We start from the raw sequence: 19,444 nt of genomic DNA, 5'->3' as shown, positions 1-19,444 counted from the left end.
GAAAAAAAGTCTGAAGGAAAATTTACAATATTACTACAATTTCTGATAAACACCATCTCGCCAATAAAGCAGCAGGCTTATAAATAGTGCCTATGCTCTATCCTCTTATGGTATTTCCAGATATGTTTACTGTACCACAAATGATCATAATAAAATCTACCCAGGATATTATGGCTTCAACAAGCACACAGAAAAGATATTTTGTAAGTGAACAAGAATCCATATACACTAAGCTACTTTAGTAGTTACAGACATTCTATCCATAATTCTGTGCTCTCTTATCATGCAAATGTGGCCTCTGCAAAACACCAAGGTCCAAAATCCCTTCCCTCATAACACAACCGGGTCTCAGACCATTTAGTCCATCATCAGCTAATATGGCAATATTCTTTCATAAAATTTTCTGGTCCCTATTGTAGACATCAAAACCTTGGCCAAACAACAACATAACTAGTGACTGAAACAATCCAGTTCTGCCTAAGATATCTCTTGGTGATGATTATAGCATAAATTACTATAGGTTGGTAACAAGAAATTGGGAGTAAGAGAGGGTTAAAGAGGCTAGTTCATGAATTTAAAAATGCACAGACTCTGTTACCAGTTTTTTCAAAGTCCGTCTCCCTCCAATGGCTTACATTTTCACATTGCTTTCCAATTTGAACTCTCCCTACACACAATTAATTATCACTCCCAGCCTTCCTCTGGGTGACTAAGTGGCCCCCTGCATCTCTTTATCCTCTCCGGAACTGTATTTCTCATAGGGCCATTCACTATGAAATTTTTCCAAAACCATCACCAACCACCTAAATAATGATTTAAAGAAAGTAGTTTAGCAGTTGCTTGGTATCTCAAAGCAGATGTGAGTTTTTAAGTCTTCCCAGTTTTTAAAAGTCATTTGGTGTCATTTTTCTGTAGTTTAAAAGGACAGAGGCAGTAAATGAACTGAGCTGCCTAAAGCTTCAGGAACCTCAGGACTAAGTCAGAGTTCTGCTAAGTACTCTATTCTTTAGTCTTCTTACTCAGGCTCCCAGGTTCCCCTGCAGCAATTCCTGAAAGAAGAGGTTCCCTCTGATCCATGTCCCAGGCAAAGGTCTCTACATCCTGTGATACCCCCGTTCCAGCTGATTGGACCAGAGTGAGCATGTGACCCAGCCAGCCAGTCAAAACCGCTTGAGCAGGGCCTTCTGAAGGGGTCAGAAGAGGTTTGAGCCACTGTCATCTTCTGAAGATCCCAGTGATGTTAAAAGTAAAGAAGTGACAAAACATTTTAATGACTACTTTGAACAAATTAACATTTCTAACACCCAAACACTTATGACTAATTATGCTCTTCATAAGACAGTTACAAGATTTATAAAACATATTAATTCATAATGCACTACAGGCAGAATGTCAGTTAATGAGAAACAAATTTAAATTTGGATGATGAATGCCATCTTCTTTCTATCCTGCCAGTTTGTTTCTGTGATTGACTGCTTAAGTTCACGTGGAGATAAGGCAAAAGGAATGAATGGGAGACCCTTCAGGAGTGCAGGGCCCGAGCTACAGGCCTCGCAGCCAGCCACCCCACCATCCACCCTGACCACACACACTACACTTTGCCAGTCTACAGCACATAACATGTACTTAATTTAAAGTTCTACTTAAACAGGGATAATGGTAATTAGCTAAGCCCATCACAGTCACCCTAGAGAGATCTAAAGGAGGAAACAGTAGTCACAAACTCCTCTTAGTGACATCCCCAGGGCCGCCTTGGATCTAGAACAACCTGTCAGCCCAGTTCCTGTGAGACCTGGCCCAGGGCCACAGTTTGTATCCTCATATATTCTCAAGATTGTTATCTCCATTGCTACAGAGTTTTTGTGCCCCGAGACCTGAAAAATGCCACAACTTTCCCGAGAGCCTTTGAGAGGCTGCTTTTTGTGCTAAATGTACATTACCATAAAGAGGCAAAGATAACACAAATCATCCCTTGATGTCCATGAGGGACTGGTTCTAGGATCCCCACAAATACCAACATCTGTGGATGCTCAGGTCTCTTATATAAAAAAGCATGGCATTTATATACACTTTCCCATATACCTTAAATCAACTCCAGGTCACTTATAATACCTAATATGATATACATGCTATATAAATAGCTGATATATTGTAGAGATTACGGGATGGTGACAAGTAAAAACATCTGCACATGCACAGAACAGACTCAATTTTTAAAAAGTAATTTTAGATCTGCAGTTAGTTGACTCTGTGGATATGAAACTCAACTGTACAGTCCTTTTCCACCCGCTCTTAGCAAGTTGTTCCCACCTTTGTAGTTGACATTGCCCTCTCTTTCCAATAATTTTGCTCTCATTCCATCAGCTTCTCTCTTCACTAAAAAGAAGTTCGTTGTTTAACTTTTGTTATCTTCAGATTCTCAGATGCAGTGATGTCCTAACTATTTCAGAGAAAGGAAAAATACCACATTAAATATACACATTGATCCTTAGATTCATTGTAATTTCAGACATGTTTCAAAAATAAACATCTTAGAATGAAGAAAGTAAGACAACTGTGTCACATTTACCATGAGGGAGAAAGAACAGGTGGAATTAAGAAGAAATGGCCAAATCTGGCTGGCAGCGGAACCCTGGGAACTGTCTTGGGCATTTGGCAGCTACAGTGAGATAAAAAGTAGAGCAAGTGAGAATCAAAAGGAAACATAACAAAGATGCCAGCACTCACTCAGCTCAGGCTCAGAAACCTCCCCAGAATGCGCCAAAAGCCTGGCGTTCTTCAGGAGAGTCTTACCCAATGCTAGGGAGACCTACGAGGCCTTCCTGGTTGTGCTTTTCCCACGTGGTGGCTTCTTAACTCCACTATTAACTCAACCCCCTCAGCCCCTGCTTCCTGGTGTTCCACAGAAGCCACATCACACCTCAAAACCAAACCTCTGCTTCTGCCTTACATAGAACCTCCTTACAAGATAGAACCTCAGACAAAAGGAACTGTGGCGGGGGGTGGGGGGGCAAGAAATGACCACCTACAAAGGAAACTTCCAGGGTCTGAGCCCAACTCCCAAGAAGCAGCACAGGATGAAGAGGATCCTAGGGTTGATTCTTTTTCTTCTCTTTTTTGGCTCTGGGAATTAAACCTGGGGGCATTCTATCACCAAGCCATACCTCTAGCCATTTTTATCTATGTTTGAAACAAGGTCTCACGAGACCAACGTTATTTTGCTGAGGCTGGTCTCACACCTCTGATCCTCCTGTTCTCAGCCTCCCAAGTACTAGAATTACAGGCATGTGCCACTATGCCCAGCTGAGTTTACTGTATCTTTAAATGGTGCTTCAGAACATAGGCGACTTGGCATTCTAGCACCTACTAGGTGTGTGTGTGTTGGGGGGGGGGTAATGTGAGAAGTATTTTGTTAGAATTACTTTGCCAAGTGCTGGTTAAACAAACAAAAACCAAACAGCTGGTTTTGTGGCCCAGGAGGTGCTGGAGCATCAAGATAAACAAAGTGCACCCTCAACCCTCCGGGAGCCCTGCAGCACAGCCTCAGATTCAGCAGGAAACCTCAATCCCCTGTTCTCAGCATGATGGGTTGACCAGATGGTCTCCATTGCCTGGTAATAATTCTATGCCACACTTTCTGTACTTTCCCTCCTCAACAGCAGTTGTGACTAGTCTTGTCCCATCAACAAAAGGGACAATATCATTTAAAGGATGCAAAGAGGCCGGGCATGGTGGCGCACGCTTGTAATCCCCTCGCTTGGGAGGCGGAGATAGAAGGATTGCACAGGTTCAAAGCCAGCCTCGCTGGATTAAGAGACCCTGTTTCTAAATAAAAATATAAAATAGGTCTGGGAGTGTAGCCCAGAGGTAGAAGGGTTTCCAGGAACCCCAGTACCACCAAAAAAAAAAAAAAAGAAAAGAAGAAGAAGAAGAAAAAGAGAGACAATCTGGATCTGGGTCCTTCTCTCCATAAAGCAATGACACAAACTCTTGAATACCAGACATGAAAAAGTACCACCCTAATCTTTAAGAAAACATTTAACAGCAAAAGGAAGTGTGTGTGCCTTACTCTTTGAAGAAGTAAAATTTGTGACACTCATTTTCAAAAAGCGCATATAACAGAACGCATAGATATCTAAAAACGTTTTAATCAGATTTGGATGTTAGCGATCATCTCATACCTGTGACATGATCTAGTCCGAGTCTTCATTTTCTAGATAAAGAAAACTAGGCAGAGCAAGATTAAGTAGTTTGCCCAAGGACAGCCAGCAAATGAGAGGCAGGATAAATACTAGAATCCAGCCAAGAATGATTTAACCATTCCAAAAGGTTATCAGAGGATGTTAGCAATGTCTGGGATAAACTAGTCTTTGGAGGCTAATGTCCAAGAGGACAGCCAAGCTCTCCCACAAAGCATCTCTGGCTACTATATATGAAACAGAAGCTTCAGGCTGATCAGTACAGGATGGACATATCTTTGGCACCCACATTCATGTCTTCCCACTGATGCCAACGGTTGCACAAATCCTACAGAGCACAATGGCTGATGTCCCTTCTAAAATATGGCAGCAGCTTCAATGTGGCTATGACCTCCTCACACTGCAGACCCAGTTTCCCACGTCACCGTTGTTATTGTACCACACACAGTCACCTCATGAAACCATGGGACGCCAGTGCTCACGGTGCCAGCCCACCAGCAGAGCCACGGCAGCTGCCCCAAAGACATCACCCTGGGATCTCGCTTCCTGTTTTGGCAATCATGTCTGTATCCACGCCAGTTCAGGGTCTGGCCCATCGTTTTCAAAGCTTTGAGCTGGACAGGCCCCAGATATCCAAGAAACCATCTGTTATGAAACCCTCCCTCCTCCAACTTCATGACAGACCACAGCATCTGCCACCATCCATGGCTGCGCACAACCTTGGAAAGGACCAGGCTCATTCTGACCCTGTCTAGGAAGGGAGGAGCCATCAGTTTTAAATCAAACATCCTGAACTGAACAAGTGCACACATTCTTTCTGGCACTGAGAACTATCATAGACCTTAGGAAAATGTAGAAAAGTACATGCAATTTCCCAAGGTCCTAGAATTCTGAATTATTTCTCCTCAGCTTGTATTTATGTATTCTTTAATAGACACCTTTCAAAACAAACGCCACAGGTATTAAACAAGTATCATCCCAGATCTAAAGCAATATAAACTTATTTTCCAATTAGAAGCAAATCCAAAGTAAGAATGAGCCTTCTTTAAAGTCCAATCGAGTAGCCTGGCTTAATGATGCACACCTGTAATTCCAGTACTTAGGAGGCTGAGACAGGAGGATCACAGGTTCAAGACCATTCTCAGCAACTTAGCAAAACCCTCTGCAACTTAGTGAGAATCTGTTTCAAATTTTTTTAAAAAATTAAATAGGGCTGGAGGTATAGATGAGAGGTAAAATGTTCCTGGGTTCAATCCTCAGTACTACATTAAAAAAAATCAAGTATTACTATATAGAAATGTCAAGTAGAATCCATGCAATTATATCTACATAACTGTCATAATAACTATTATTATCTGAGTGTTTTCCATGTGACAGACTGCACTAGGATCCTGGTATATACGACCTCACTAAATTCTTCTGACACTTCTATTAGCCCTCCTCCCTTCTTTAAGTGAGGAAAGCCTATAAAGGGTGACTGCTTGGTCTAAGGTTGCATCAATAAAAGGTGACAGGGTCAAGGTTCAAACCTAGGTCAGTGTGACTCCAAAGCCAGTGTTTTTAACATTATGCCACACTGCCTTGGGGTCTTTGCTGTGCATTTTAATTCGTCGAACTCCATCACCCTGCATTTGAAGAGGTTCTGTGCAAATGACTGCCTTAAAATTTTACAGGCAAGGAAGGGAAACTGGCACTCATCTAACAAGTCCTTGGCAGAGCTGTTCTGCAGCTGTGCTGAAATGAGGGGCAATAAGTGAATCGTGTGGTTAGACGTGCCTCTGTCTTAGACCTGCAGTTTTTTTTTGTTTTTTGTTTTTGTTTGTTTGTTTGTTTTAAATGAAGAGCCAGGGAGACAGGAGGGGGAAATCTCATTCTAAATTCTACAGGGAGTATTAAATAAACATGATTAGCCCTATACAGCTTGGCCAAAGTAAATCTGTTAAAAGATTTTTGTGTGTATGTCTACTGGGGGTGGAACCCAGAGACTTTTCTATCTCCAGGCTATACTCCCAGACCTATTTTATACTTTATTTGGAAACAGGGTTTCACTAAGTTGCTGAGAGCCTCACTTTAAAGTAAGTAGCTGAGGCTGGCTTTGAACCAACCGTGCACCACCACTGTACTAGTATTGGGAAGAGGTTTCAAAATGTATTATGTACCAGTATTGGGAAAGATTGCCAATGTTAAAAAAAAAATGTATTGTTTGTACTAAAGAAAGCCAGGACTGTCAGGAAGAAGAGCCTCTTTTCCCCTCACACACTGAACATATTTCACCGCAACAACCACACCCGGCAAAAATTTGTTTTAAATAAAAATAAAAAGTATCCACCAGGCATAGTGATGCATGCTTGTAATCCCAGCACTTGGGAGGCTGAGACAGAAGGATCACACAGGTTCAAAGCCAGCCTCAGCTACTTATTTAGTGAGGCTCTCAGCAACTTAGTGAGACCCTGTTTACAAATGAAATTAAAAGAGATCTGGGGGTGTAGCCTGAAAGTAAAACGCTCCTGCGTTCCATCTCCAGTACCACACACATAAATAAATAAATAAATAAATAAATAAATAAATAAATAAATACTATCCATCACTACCTTCCTTTCTTCACCCAATAAACACAGAAATCCATGAGCATACACACAAACCCTATTAGTATCAGCCTACTTAAACCTTAAATTTTTAATTCTGTTGATTCTCTTTTGAGGAATCCATTTGGCAAACGTTTGGCTTCACTTATACTTGTTGCTGTGTTCCTTGTAGGCATCAGCAGGACTTTCTCGGGGTGGCAGTTCTAGGCATCCAGCAGCACCGACAGTCACGAGGCAGCCCTGGATTAACCGCTGAACTGGGATCACGGGGATGAAGCAACAGAGCCACAAGCCACTGGGCGTATTTACTGTGGATCAGGCTTGGATCTGCTGCACACTCCGATGTTGTTTACGGTACAAGCAAATGCCTTTCCTTGCTCCAACTTTCACTTCCTTGCCTTACCAAGCACCCACTGCATTCTAGCCACAAGGCCAGATGCTAGGAATACAATGGTAGGTAAAATAAGCATACTGTTTCTCTAAAAAGGCAGAAACCAACACCAAAGAGTGACACGAAGGAGTGATTGACAGGACGGTGAAAGAACACAACTGATGAGGGTCGGTCTGTTTGGGCTGCTGTGACAAAAATACCATGAACTGGAAAACATTAAACAACAGACACTTGTATCACACAGTCCACCATCAAGGCAGCGACAGATTCAGGGTCTGGTTGGGGCTTCTGCTTCAGAGATGCTGCCTCTCACTGTATCTACACACGATGATGATCAAAGGGGCAAACAGGCTCCCTCAGCCTCTTTATAGGTGCAGTAATCCCGTTTTACCTTTACTCAATATCCCTGCCTCCTAGTATTATCAACTGGAAACTAGGTTTCAACATACACATTTTAAGGGAGATCAATAAAAGCATTCAAACCAGTGTATTATGTATTTTGGCAGTTGTCTGGTTTGGGTACTGGGGGTTGAAGCCAGGGGCACTCTACCTCCAAGCTACATCCCAGCCCTTCAATTTTATTTATTTATTTTTAATTTTCGATGGGGTCTTGCTAAGTTGCTGAGGCTGGCCTCAAACCTACAATTTTTCTGTGTCAACCTCCCAAGAACTGGGATTACAGGCATGTACCAGCATGCCTGGCATTTTGGCATTTTTTTTTTAAACATAGCTTTAAATTCTGATACTGGTATCCCTTGAGAGAGGAGGTCTGTGGCCGCTCCTCGTGAATCTAGACAGGCTTATGACAGCTCCCAATAATAGAGTATGAAAAGAATGATGCTGTGTGACTTCAAAGCCTGTCACAAGGTGCCACGCAGCTTCTTTGGATTTTCTGGGTTTTGTTTTGCCTTTTTCTATGGCTGTAACAGTCACTCTGGGAACCCTGCACCACCCTGGGAGAAGCCTGACTATCTTGCGGCTACCCCTGCTGCGAGGAAGTCTGTGCCCCAGGAAGAAATTGCAGGTAGGAGCTGTGGTCCAGGGTCCCAGCCTCGCCTCGCCTTGGAGTCGGGCCAGCGCAGACAGAGTGGAGAAGCTCCCTGGTGATTCCAGCCTCCAGCTGTTCACCTCTTCCAAGTTGAGGCTCCAGACATCTTGGCAGAGAGAGGAGAGGAGCCAGCCTCACCGTGCCTGAATTCTTGACTCACAGAACCCATGGTCTTAATGGAAAAGCTGTTGACTGACCCCAGGGCATTTTGATGTGCTTTTACCACGTGGAGGTTGATGACCAGAACAAAGTTGGCTCATGGAATGAGGAGTCTGCCTTGTGCTGGGAAGTCAGGCAAGCGCTCTGCAGGATCCCAAGCACTGGCTGAGATCCCAAGGTGAAGTGACTTCCACCAAGTGGAAGGGAGGGCGAGGCAGGAGGCAGGAGGCAGGAGGCAGGAGGCAGGAGGCAGGAGGCAGGAGGCAGGAGGCAGGAGGCAGGAGGCAGGAGGCAGGAGGCAGGAGGCAGGAGGCAGGAGGCAGGAGGCAGGAGGCAGGAGGCAGGCACAGGCTGGCGGGCAGTGGCAGGCACACACAGAGGGGGAAGGGCTGGCCTGGCAGGTAGGACCTGCCCATTCAGGGCCTTGGTCTCCTCCTGAAGAGCAGTCAGAAGTCCTTTGTGGCATTTCTTTTATTTCATTTTATTGTGTGTGTGTGTTCTTTAATTTTTTTCTTATTTCCATTCTTTATTCACATAAACTTTATTGAAGTTTATTGACATAAACATCACATAACATAAAAGTCACTGTTATATATTAAGCAGTGCATCCCCCAAATGTATATGTTGAAGTCACAACCAGTACTTCAAAATGTGTCTTTATGTGGAAATAGAGCCACTGGCGATGTAATAAGTTAGCATGAGGTCCTCAAAGGTGACCCCTAAGGTGCCCTTGTTTGGGCACAGACAGGCACATGTGGACAGCACCACGTGAAGATGAAAACGGCAGAGACTCAGGCGGTGGGTCTCCAATGTCAAAGACTGTCGGCACCACCAGAGGCTGAAAAAGAAGGGGAGAAGCCTGTGGCAGATCCTGGTCATAGCCCTCAGAAGGCGCCAACCCTGTAGGCACCTTTGTCTCAGACAGGTAGCCTCTAGCACTGGAGAAAACAAATTTCTATTGATGCCATCAGCATGTGGAACTTTGTTATGCAGTCCCAAAGAACTAATGTAGTCATCATTCTGACCACTTTACAGCATGTGATTCAGCAGCTTTTAATATCTTCATGATACACTACAGTCATCATCACCTTCTCAATTATAGAACACTTTCATATTCCATAAGGAATCCCCCAACCCCCAGCCCCAGTCCCTGGCAACCTCATCTGCCTCCTGTCTCTGTGGATTTGCCTATTCTGGACACTTCACACCAGTGGAATCCTGTAATATGTACATACCCTTTTTGTATGGCTTCTGTCATTTTGCACAATGTGTTCCAGTACATCCATACTGTAGCATATACCTTGACTTCATTTTCTTTTATTTTTGTATTGGAATTTGTTTGCATATTCATCAGTGATGAACATCCCTGTTGCTTCCACTTTCTGGCTATCAGGAATAATGCTGCTAATGAGCATGCATTATTCTTCCTATTTCAAACCTGTTTCCAATACTCTCAGTTATGCATACCTATGGGTGACACTGATGGGTTTATATGATAATTCTTTGTTTAAACTTTCAAGGATCCTAAGGTAAATGGAATAAACAGCTGTGTTCTGAAAGAAGTCATAGGAACCAGCTTTCGTGAAAGAGCACGGGTTCAGTTTGGGATGGATGGATTGACGGTGCCTTCTGATACATTCAGGCAGGCCTGTCAGCTAGGGCAGTTGTGCTGGGGCTAGGCAAGGAATCGGCTGGCTCTGCAGTTAAAATTTGAGACTGGACAGCCATAGGCATGAAAGAGATTCCTCAAGAAAGAAATTTAGAAAAAGAAAGACTTGACCCAAAGTTTAAAAAGCTTAAAAAATGGTGGGATAGAAGAAAATGCGTCTGCAGAAGGAAGCATGATAAACCGAATTTAAGAAAATTCTAAAATTGGTGGATTAAGAAAGGAAATTGAGCAAATAAGAGATTCACCAAACCATAATAAGAAACGGGAGGTCTGAAAAGGGTCTAAATTCTGACAGGAACAAACAAGACAAACACCATTTTCCTTCTTTCTGTATTTTTCCTTTCCCTGCTTCCTCTTTTGGGAGGGTGATCAGCAGTGGACAGGAAGGGTTTTAGTCCCCTCAGTCTGATGTGTAAGAGGTTAAACTATTTGACCTTTCATCAGAACTGGTATACAGATGCTTTTCAGTTGGAACATCGAACTTATCTAACTTAAAATAGTCCTCTCCTCGGAGGAAACTGCTCAGACAGAATCTGGTTATGTTCTTAACAAGTTTCTGTTGTTTCTTCAAAGCAGCTGAAAGCTAGAGGAGACAGTTGGACACCACTTCAAAGTATCATTAAGAAATCAACAGCTTAAGATTAAAGCAGGAGAGTATTATGATGCCTCTATACCCTCCCCACTGACGAGCAGGTATTTAATTACAGAGTCCAATCAAAAGATGAGAATCCTGAGAATAACCCTATAATAATATCCTCTGTCCCACTGCAAAATTACAGTTTATTTTGTTCCTCCAAAGCCATAGTTCCAGAGATTATAGAACTCTCCTTACATATCAATCAAGAATATAGCTAATCTTTGCAGGCCTACAACAGGAGGAATTGAATTTTAACTTTGTAATTATGTGAACAAAGGACTCTTGGGATTAAACAAATATGCCTTTAGAAGAGCACAGGAACCGGTCTTAGCCCAGATCAGAACAGAATTACAATGAATCACTTTATTTGAATACAACACACATAGATAGACACATAATCCCATATTCATTCTATATTTACATCATTTGGAAGATTTAATTTTACCAATTGACAGAAGAGGTGTCCTTCCCATGTTTGGAAATCAGTTAAAGGTTAAGTCTACGTCAGTTAAAGGTAGTGATATTAGAACACTAAAAGATATCTTCTTATGTTTTATATGAAAATTATAAAATTGGTTCCAGTTACTTTACCAAATAGAATCATATTGGGAAAAAATAATAAAATCACTGAATTAGCTACAATCAGCCACATTTGGTATTTAACATACATATTATTTCAAATCCTTACAACAACCCAAATAGTAGACAAAAGATTAAACGATCCAAACCTTGCCTTTAATGACAAAGATTGAAATACATTAAAAAAATACTGCCCATTAAAAAAAATACTGCCACACTACATCATCATAGATCTGTTGTGAGAATTTTTAGAATGTTATTTTTAGGATAAATGTAAATACTGCATAAAGATGGCAAAAGGTCAAAAATGAAAGAGGCCATATCTTTTTTTTTGGGGGGGGTGATACTGGGGATGGAACCCATGGGCATTGTACCTCTGAGCTATACCCCCCAACCCATTTTTTAGTCTTTTTATTTTTTGAAACAGGGTCTCACGGAGTTGTGAAGGGCCTTGCTATGTAGGTGAGGTTGTCTCAGCCTCCCGAATGCTGGGATTACAAGTGTGCGCCACCACGCCCAGCGCTGCCATATCTTATTAATTACTTATAAAATAACATTTTATTACTAAAAGCCCTATAAGAAGTTATTTGACCTAATTTGGGCTTTTTTTTTCTGGCAAGGGAGAAACAAAATTTTCGATATGGGGAGTGATACACTAAAGTAACAGCAAAAGTTTTGTAAAGCTATCTCCCTTAGTATGTAAGAAAAAATTCTCTTGATCTACATCCCTGCTTCAGAGAATCAATTTGATGATGGTGCTTGGAGAGACTATAAGAGTAGTAAGTAATGCTAATTAGTGCTTAATGGAGTAGAGCCACAAACATTAACTTATTAATTTTTACCACGTGTCCCTGAAGCAAGTATGAGCATCCCTCTTTAATAGAGAAAAAGAAAGCCCATGTCACACAAGTGATGGTGACCTCCTTCCAGGAAGTGTTGATCATAAAAACCAAGTATTGTCACCACACTGAAGATCCTAAATCTTTCTCTATAAAGGCATTCACGAGCACATTTTCAGACATAACAAGCAACTATCGTTATCCCCCCCAAAAAAAATCACTAAAATTTGCTGTGTCCCACATGGCAAAATATGACTTGGAAGCACTGAAACACAGTAATGATGATAACAATAATAACAGCAAGGAGAGTGTTATACTATGCCCAACACCATTGCAGTGCCTTATGGGCATTAACTATGAGTATGTGGCATGCCCAGAATCCCACTGAGAGCTCAGACCAGGATTCAGAGCCAATTTTGGTCCAGGGCCTGTGTACTTGACCATGATAGTACCCAGTTAAGTGAGGTCTTGTTTTCATGTTTGACCCATGATCACCCAGGCAAGACTGAAGTGACTTCACAAAGGAGAAGAAACCAAAGTTCTTTAACATTTTGGCTATAACAGCATTTCTGGAGCCAGAGGGCCAAAACCTGAACCTCTGGTGGAATGCCAAGGCCAAGCAAGATCTGGCCCACTCGGCTCTAAATTACTCACCTGCTATTATCTTTCTTTAATGGCTTCACCCAACATATTCCCTGAATCCAACTTCCTCTTGAAACATTTAATAGCTTCTTTGTGAATGAATTCTATTAGTAGCATTTATTGGTTCCTTCTTAAAACCATGTGTTTAGGGGCAAGAAAATAGGATGTCAGAGTATTATGTTCACTTCATAAAATATACATCTTCTCTTCCAAAAAAAAAAAAAGTGCCCTGCCTAGTTCTATCTTTCTGTGTCAGATAAGTATTGAGAGAAAATTCATACTACTGCATATTTTTAAGCTGAATAATATGTTCATAAGAAATAAAGCAATAAAAGTGAAAACACTTCATATCCAAGTATCTCTAAAGGATTTTCCATAACCCAATTATTCACTCATTCCAAAATCACTTATTATTGTATTTATCATCATGGGCTTCAAGGACCATTCACAGAAACTGCTGCTAATATAGGTGACACATCAAAATCTAATGTCCCAGTAAAGCAATATGCAGCGCTCAAACAGCCCAGGTAAGCCTTCCCTGTTCTAAAGTTTGAGAATCTCTGAGTCCTTTTCATGTGCCAAAAAGGATAAACAGTTGTGCAAAGACCTTATCCTAGCCCCCCCTTGTTATCTCTGCTTCTACCCTTAGCCTTGTCCCCATATATCTGCTATTCTCTACACAACCTAGGGATCTTTCTTAAGTCCCTAGGTTATAAGTCCGATCGTGTAGCTCCTCGGTTCAAAACTCTCCAAGACTCTCCCTCAATGGCCACAGCCTGGAATGATCCCCCGTCGCTACCATTCTGGCTGTTTCCTCTCAGCCACAGGTACCAGGTGGCCACCTCCCATACATGACCGTCCTGCCTCCCAACAGCCTCACACTCTGCAGGTTCCCTCTAATGGACCAGATTTCTGCTCAGCCTCTTATTCCACTACATGGGGATTCCTGTTCCACCATCACCATCACAGAGGCCCTCCCTGGCCTCTCATCAAGGACCTGTTCCATCCCTTCTCCTGCTATCTAACATATTTAGTATTTTACTTATCTCATCTATTAAGCCTGCCAAAATGTAAGTTTCATAAGGGCAAGACTTTTCTTTCTCATCTCTTTCACTCTTAAAAGTACTCCATTTGTGCCAGGTGTGGTAGCACATACCTGTAATCCCAGTACTTCAGAGTCTGAAACAGGAGGATTGCAGGTCCAAGGCCAATCTCAGCAATTTAGCAAGACCATCAGCAACCTATTCAGATCTTGTTTCAAATTTTAAAAGATAAGCCAGGCATGGGCATACGCTTGTAATCCCAGCATTTGGGAGGCTGAGACTGGAGGATTGCGGTTCACGGTCAGCCTCAGGTACTTAGTGGGGCCCTCCGCAACTGAGACCCTGTCCCAAAATAAAGAATAAAAAAATAGGGCAGGGGTCGAATACCCCTGGGTTCTATCCCCAGACCCGCAAAACAAAACAAAACAAAACAAAATTTAAAAGATAAGCCGGGCAGGCATGGTGGCGCACGCTTGTAATCCCCTCGCGTGGGAGGCAGAGACAGGTGGATCGTGCAGGTTCGAAGCCAGCCGCGTGCACTGACTTAGGAGATCCTATCTCCAAATAAAAAAGTATAAAAAGTAGGTCTGGGAATGTAGCCTGGAGGTAGAAGGGTTTCCAGGAACCCCAGTACTACAAAAACAAACAAATAAATAAAAAAGAGACCCTGTTTCCAAGATAAAAAGTATAAAAATAGGTCTGGAAGTGTAGCCCAGAGGTAGAAGGGTTTCCAGGAACCTCAGTACCACAAAAATAAAATAAAATAAAAGATAAGTAAAAGGGGTAGGGGTATACCTCAGGAGTAGACTATCCCTGGGTTCAATCCCTAGTACAAAAAAAAAAAAAAAAAAGCCATCCTGCTTGGCAGCACACTGTAGAATTCACGTCTAAGCAGCCTACCTCTCCCCATGAAAGGCAACACAAACTTAAATTTGAAGAATAAAGAGCATCCTTTAAGAAAAAGAAAGGAAGCCGGGCATGGTGGCACATGCTTGTGATCCCAGTAGCTGAGACAGGAAGATCACAAGTTTGTGGCCAGCCTCTGCAACTCAGTGAGACCCTGTTTCAAGTAAAAGAATAAAAAATGGGGTGTAGCTTGGAAATAGGATACCCCTGAGTTCAATCCCTAGTACCAGAAGAAAAAAAAAGGAAAAGAAAAGGATATTCTACCTATTAACTAGCCCACCATCTTCAAAAATGTCACCGTCACGAAAGACAAGGGAAGAATGAGGAACTCATCCGTCATCCAGACTGAGGGAAACCAGAGAGACAGGAAGGCTGGGTGTGAGGTGTGGTCCTGAGCTGGGTCCTTTTGCTAATGAGGTCATTAGTGGACAAACCTAAAAGGAGTATATCAGTTAATGTGCATAGCAGTTTTTCTGTTTTGTTTTTGTTTTTTAGTATTCTTGCAACTTTCCTCTAAGTTTGAAATTATTTCCAAAGAAAAAGAGGAGACGAGAAAATACAAAGAGACTAGAACACTATGAGCAAATGCCATGCATCAAGGAATCTGCAGATGGAATGTGAGTGAATAAAGTGAATGTTCGCATCCCCCTTGCTCCCCCATTTCTCCAAGAAACACTTTAGGCCTATATCATCTTGGCTGAGGATCAACCCAAATATGGTCATTTTTCCTTAAGCGCAAATGCAAATAAACCCTCCGGATTATGGTGGAAACACAGCGTGCAGCGTGCATTTGTCTGTATAAACACTGTTGTAAATGACATCCCTTCTTTCCCTACAGAGCAGGAGCATGAGCTCCACGAATTGCTGTAGCTCAAAACATACTTTTTACATTAAAATAATGATGGGGTTGGAAATAGCAAAAGTAAATCTTTGGACTGGACTGCTGTTGTGAACCACAGAGAATGATTAAATATAAAACAAGGGGAAAAAAGCAATAGCACTAGGTTATAAAGAACAGATTGACATAGATTTTTTGAAACTGGAAGTTGTAGGCAACATGCCTAGAATTCAGATACCAGTATTAAGGACTGAACATTTGTCCAAACATCTACAGTTCCCCTGACAGGTCAAATCTCATTACAACAAACAGCACAGCCATAAGAATCTCGGAGTAACCCAAATATGCCTAGTTAATGACCTCCTTAACTCAAGCAGTATGCAATATCTAACAGCATTTCCCATTCAAATACATAAAACAAATACACAAAACACACGCACTGAATGACGATTTGCTGTACAAAAACAGCCATTAGAAGTACCCCGATTTCCCATAATAAGTTGTAGGCTACTTTAAAAATACAAGCAAATTAACTTCCATGCAGCTCTGCAAGATACAACTATATATTGTATAAGTCAACAGGCAACCCAAAGCAGGCACATGTGCAAAGCAACGACAGAAGCATCAACAGAAGCAGTGACCTCCCAGTCTTCTGCTTCCCTCTGCATGTGGGGTCCTTCAGTCTGGTACTGGTTTGTTTTCATTTAAATTTTCTTTAAAAGTATTAAATGTGATCAATTCTCATCTTATTTTTTTATTAAGTACATTTTCATATACCTTTATTGATGCACTGTAATGATCCATCATAATGAGGTTTGGTATGATATAAACATACATGCACACAGCAATGGGTGTGCTTCCCTGGCAAATGTTTTCTTTTTTTTCTTCTATTTTTATGTGGATCATATTGAAAATGGCATACATTCAGACTGTGCTTGGTGCCCTCTCCCCCGTCACTTCCCCTTCCCTTCTGAATTCTCATTTTAAAAATGTGGAGTTCAGCCGGGCGTGGTGGCGCACGCTTGTAATCCCAGCATTCGGGAGGCTGAGACCAGAGGAGACAGCCTCAGCTACTTAGTGAGGCCCTCTGCAACTTAGTGCGACTCTGTTTCAAAATAAAGAATAAAACATAAGGCAGGGGTGTAGCTCGGAGGTCGAATGCCCCTGGGTTCCATCCCCAGACCCGCAAAATAAAATAAAAAATAAATAAATAAATAAATAAATATGTGGAATTCTAGCTGCTCCTGGAAAATGGTTAGGTCTAGCAACAAAGGCCCATGTTTCAAGGTCAACCAATCAGCTGGAAGAAAGCAGCTGCCCTCCCCAGCAAGGGCTTCTGAAGGTTAACTCCTTTACCACACTCCCCACCACCCTCTATATCCTTCCCAGCACTGACCCTCAATGACTTGTTTTCTGCCTGGTTCTGCTGAACGCAGGAATCTAAAAAAAAAAAAAAAAAACCTCAGCCAGCTAAGCTACCCAAATTGAACTATACTTATACATTCTGTTTTAACTAGACTTCGGAGAAAGAACATAAATAAACTAATATTATTAGGTATAAATTACATGAACATTTCTCTAAATGGCATTCTCACAAGTATTAAGGGAAAGGCAAAGCTTATAATTTTTAACTGAAATCCCTTTTGGCTTTGGAAATGTTAATTCTTTGAACTTCTCTTAGTTTACCAAAATGTGAAGTCATTTGTCTTTAAATAGGTTCAAAACTAACCTATATACATTACCATAATTAAATAAAAAGTAAAAAAACAAATCATAAACACAAATACATATTATCCTATAACAGAAATAATTAATAAGTGCAGTTGCCCTAAACTGGCAAAAGAATGCATATCAGAATGTGTTTCTGAAATACTTCACAATCTTTGGGTGGTATTCTCCATTATGTACATAACCAGGACATCTTCAGTCCCAGAGGAATGAACTGAGCACGCGGGCTGGGCCCCGCCAAGCCACGCCCCCTCTCTGGGCTCAACCTCCCCAGGTGAACACGTGACATGCAGTGTAGAGTGCAGACATCTCACGGGCCACTGTGAGGATGAAATTAACAAACACGCAGAAATTCCAACAGTGCTCACTACATCCTGAGTGCCGTGTAAGAGTTAAAAACAAACAAACCTTGTATTAGTTTGGTACATTGGCCTAAACTGATGATAAACTCTGTTCTCATCTCTGCCCTGGTTTTCAGAGTAAAACACTGTCTTCTAGCCTTCTACTCAAAGCACATTCCATTATTATCAATTTAAGTTGCTGCTAAATCTCAAAAGTCATTAATAAGATGTGGTAATTTCTCAAATGGTTTATGGTCAGCCACTCTAAAAGGTACTTAATAGAACAGAATTAGCTCTAAGCCAGTGTCTAAGTGATAAAGATTTATCAAAATAATTATCAAGTTTAAAGAAAATCCCTAGTGCAATAAAAATTCAGGATTCAAAAAATATCAATGAAGAAAAAGACAGGTTTTGTGCCCATGGGTAGAGCCCATTAGTGAATGAATGAACGAATGAACAAAAAAAAAACCAAAAGAGCTCATTCTGCTAACAACAAACTTATACTTTTGTTTAAAAAAAATAGATAAAATTTTTAAAATCATATACTCAGCTTATAACTTAAAAAAATCATTGTTGAATTGTCTTGTCACCCTTAAATAACCAGGTGATAATGACCTATAAAAATACTCAACCAAACAACCGCAAAGCTTTCCTCAAATGCCTGCCATTTGCACTAACTGTGCTTGACCTGATTGGACTTTATAATCTAGGAACAGAACAAAAATTACAGAAATGAAGTAGGCGGGAGCCTCCGAGTAGCTACTAGCAGTACAAAAGCTTCAAGACTATACTCAGGGGGGCTGCAAGGCTTCTCAAGGGAATGGGAAGAGGATAAAGACAAGAGGAGAGGGGACCCCAGAGGAAGCATGAACTGTAACTGTTACCGGCCAGTAGGCCAGAGGGAGAAAATACAGCACACATTCTGCTCAGCAAATCCCTAAACCTCCTCAACACACACAGTAACATGGCCTCCGACGCAGCCCTGGCCACTTCATCTTTAGGCCTAACACTCTGTTTCCCTTTTGTGTATTTATTATATCTTTCTTCCATTGGACTGAGAGCTCTCAGAGTACACGAATTGTCCATCTTACACGATTAACCCCAGAAGCATGATCTACATACATCCCAGAACTGAATGGTGATGGGGAAGATCCCTCAGCCAGAAGAAGGGTTCTCTCAACCCCAGAGACTGAGATGGGGCCCATGATGAGAAAAGATGGGGCTCCCTGGACATGGGTGGTTCCTGCAAAAGGGGCACCTCTATCCACAAGGAGTTAAGAGGACACAAGTAGTTCTCTGAGGAAGCATGCTAAGGGCTCTATTTAGATGACCATTTATTGCTGGGAAGTTGAAGCCTTTTCTTCTCAAAATGAGGCCTAGTAGCTTTAAAGGTCCTGCAGGACTAAGGATTTCAGGACAACAGAGCGCTGGTGCTAAGCATGAACAGCAAACACCAGTTCACGGGGTCCTCGCAAGACAGGGAATTAACTGGCTCATGAGTCACAAACGCTCTCGTTTGCTCACTGGCTGAGAGACTGCCATCTGGGAGGCTCAGCAGATGCAAGGCATTGCCACGGCTCTGCTGGAATGCTGCTGGTTGGCAGAGGACGCAAAATGCCAGAACTTGAAAAAAATCATCTAATTATGATTACCTCGTTTCACCTTCCTTTCCAGCCAATCCAAATCCAACTTGTTGTAGACACTTAACGCGTAGAGAAACTTTACAAATAACTTTGCTGAATCACTGGGTGGGTGGGGTACACTGCTGAGGCATGAGCATCCTCCAGGTTCTCATGCTCTGGGGGTCTCAGTACAAGCCAAGCAGCACAGCGCAACCCCC

At 41.9% G+C, this 19,444-nt stretch overlaps 1 protein-coding gene across 1 annotated transcript in view; it reads right to left on the bottom strand.

Moving 5' to 3' along the window:
- TSPAN5 (tetraspanin 5) overlaps positions 1 to 19,444 on the bottom strand; it is a gene marked incomplete at both ends in the record, with an annotated part of 184,088 nt that overhangs the window by 135,095 nt on the left and 29,549 nt on the right. The window lies entirely within an intron of this gene.

The sequence above is a fragment of the Muscardinus avellanarius genome (genome assembly GCF_963383645.1).
Source record: "Muscardinus avellanarius genome assembly, chromosome: 6".
NCBI classification, from domain to species: Eukaryota; Metazoa; Chordata; class Mammalia; order Rodentia; family Gliridae; genus Muscardinus; species Muscardinus avellanarius.
This window is presented reverse-complemented; position numbering and strand designations above follow the sequence as displayed.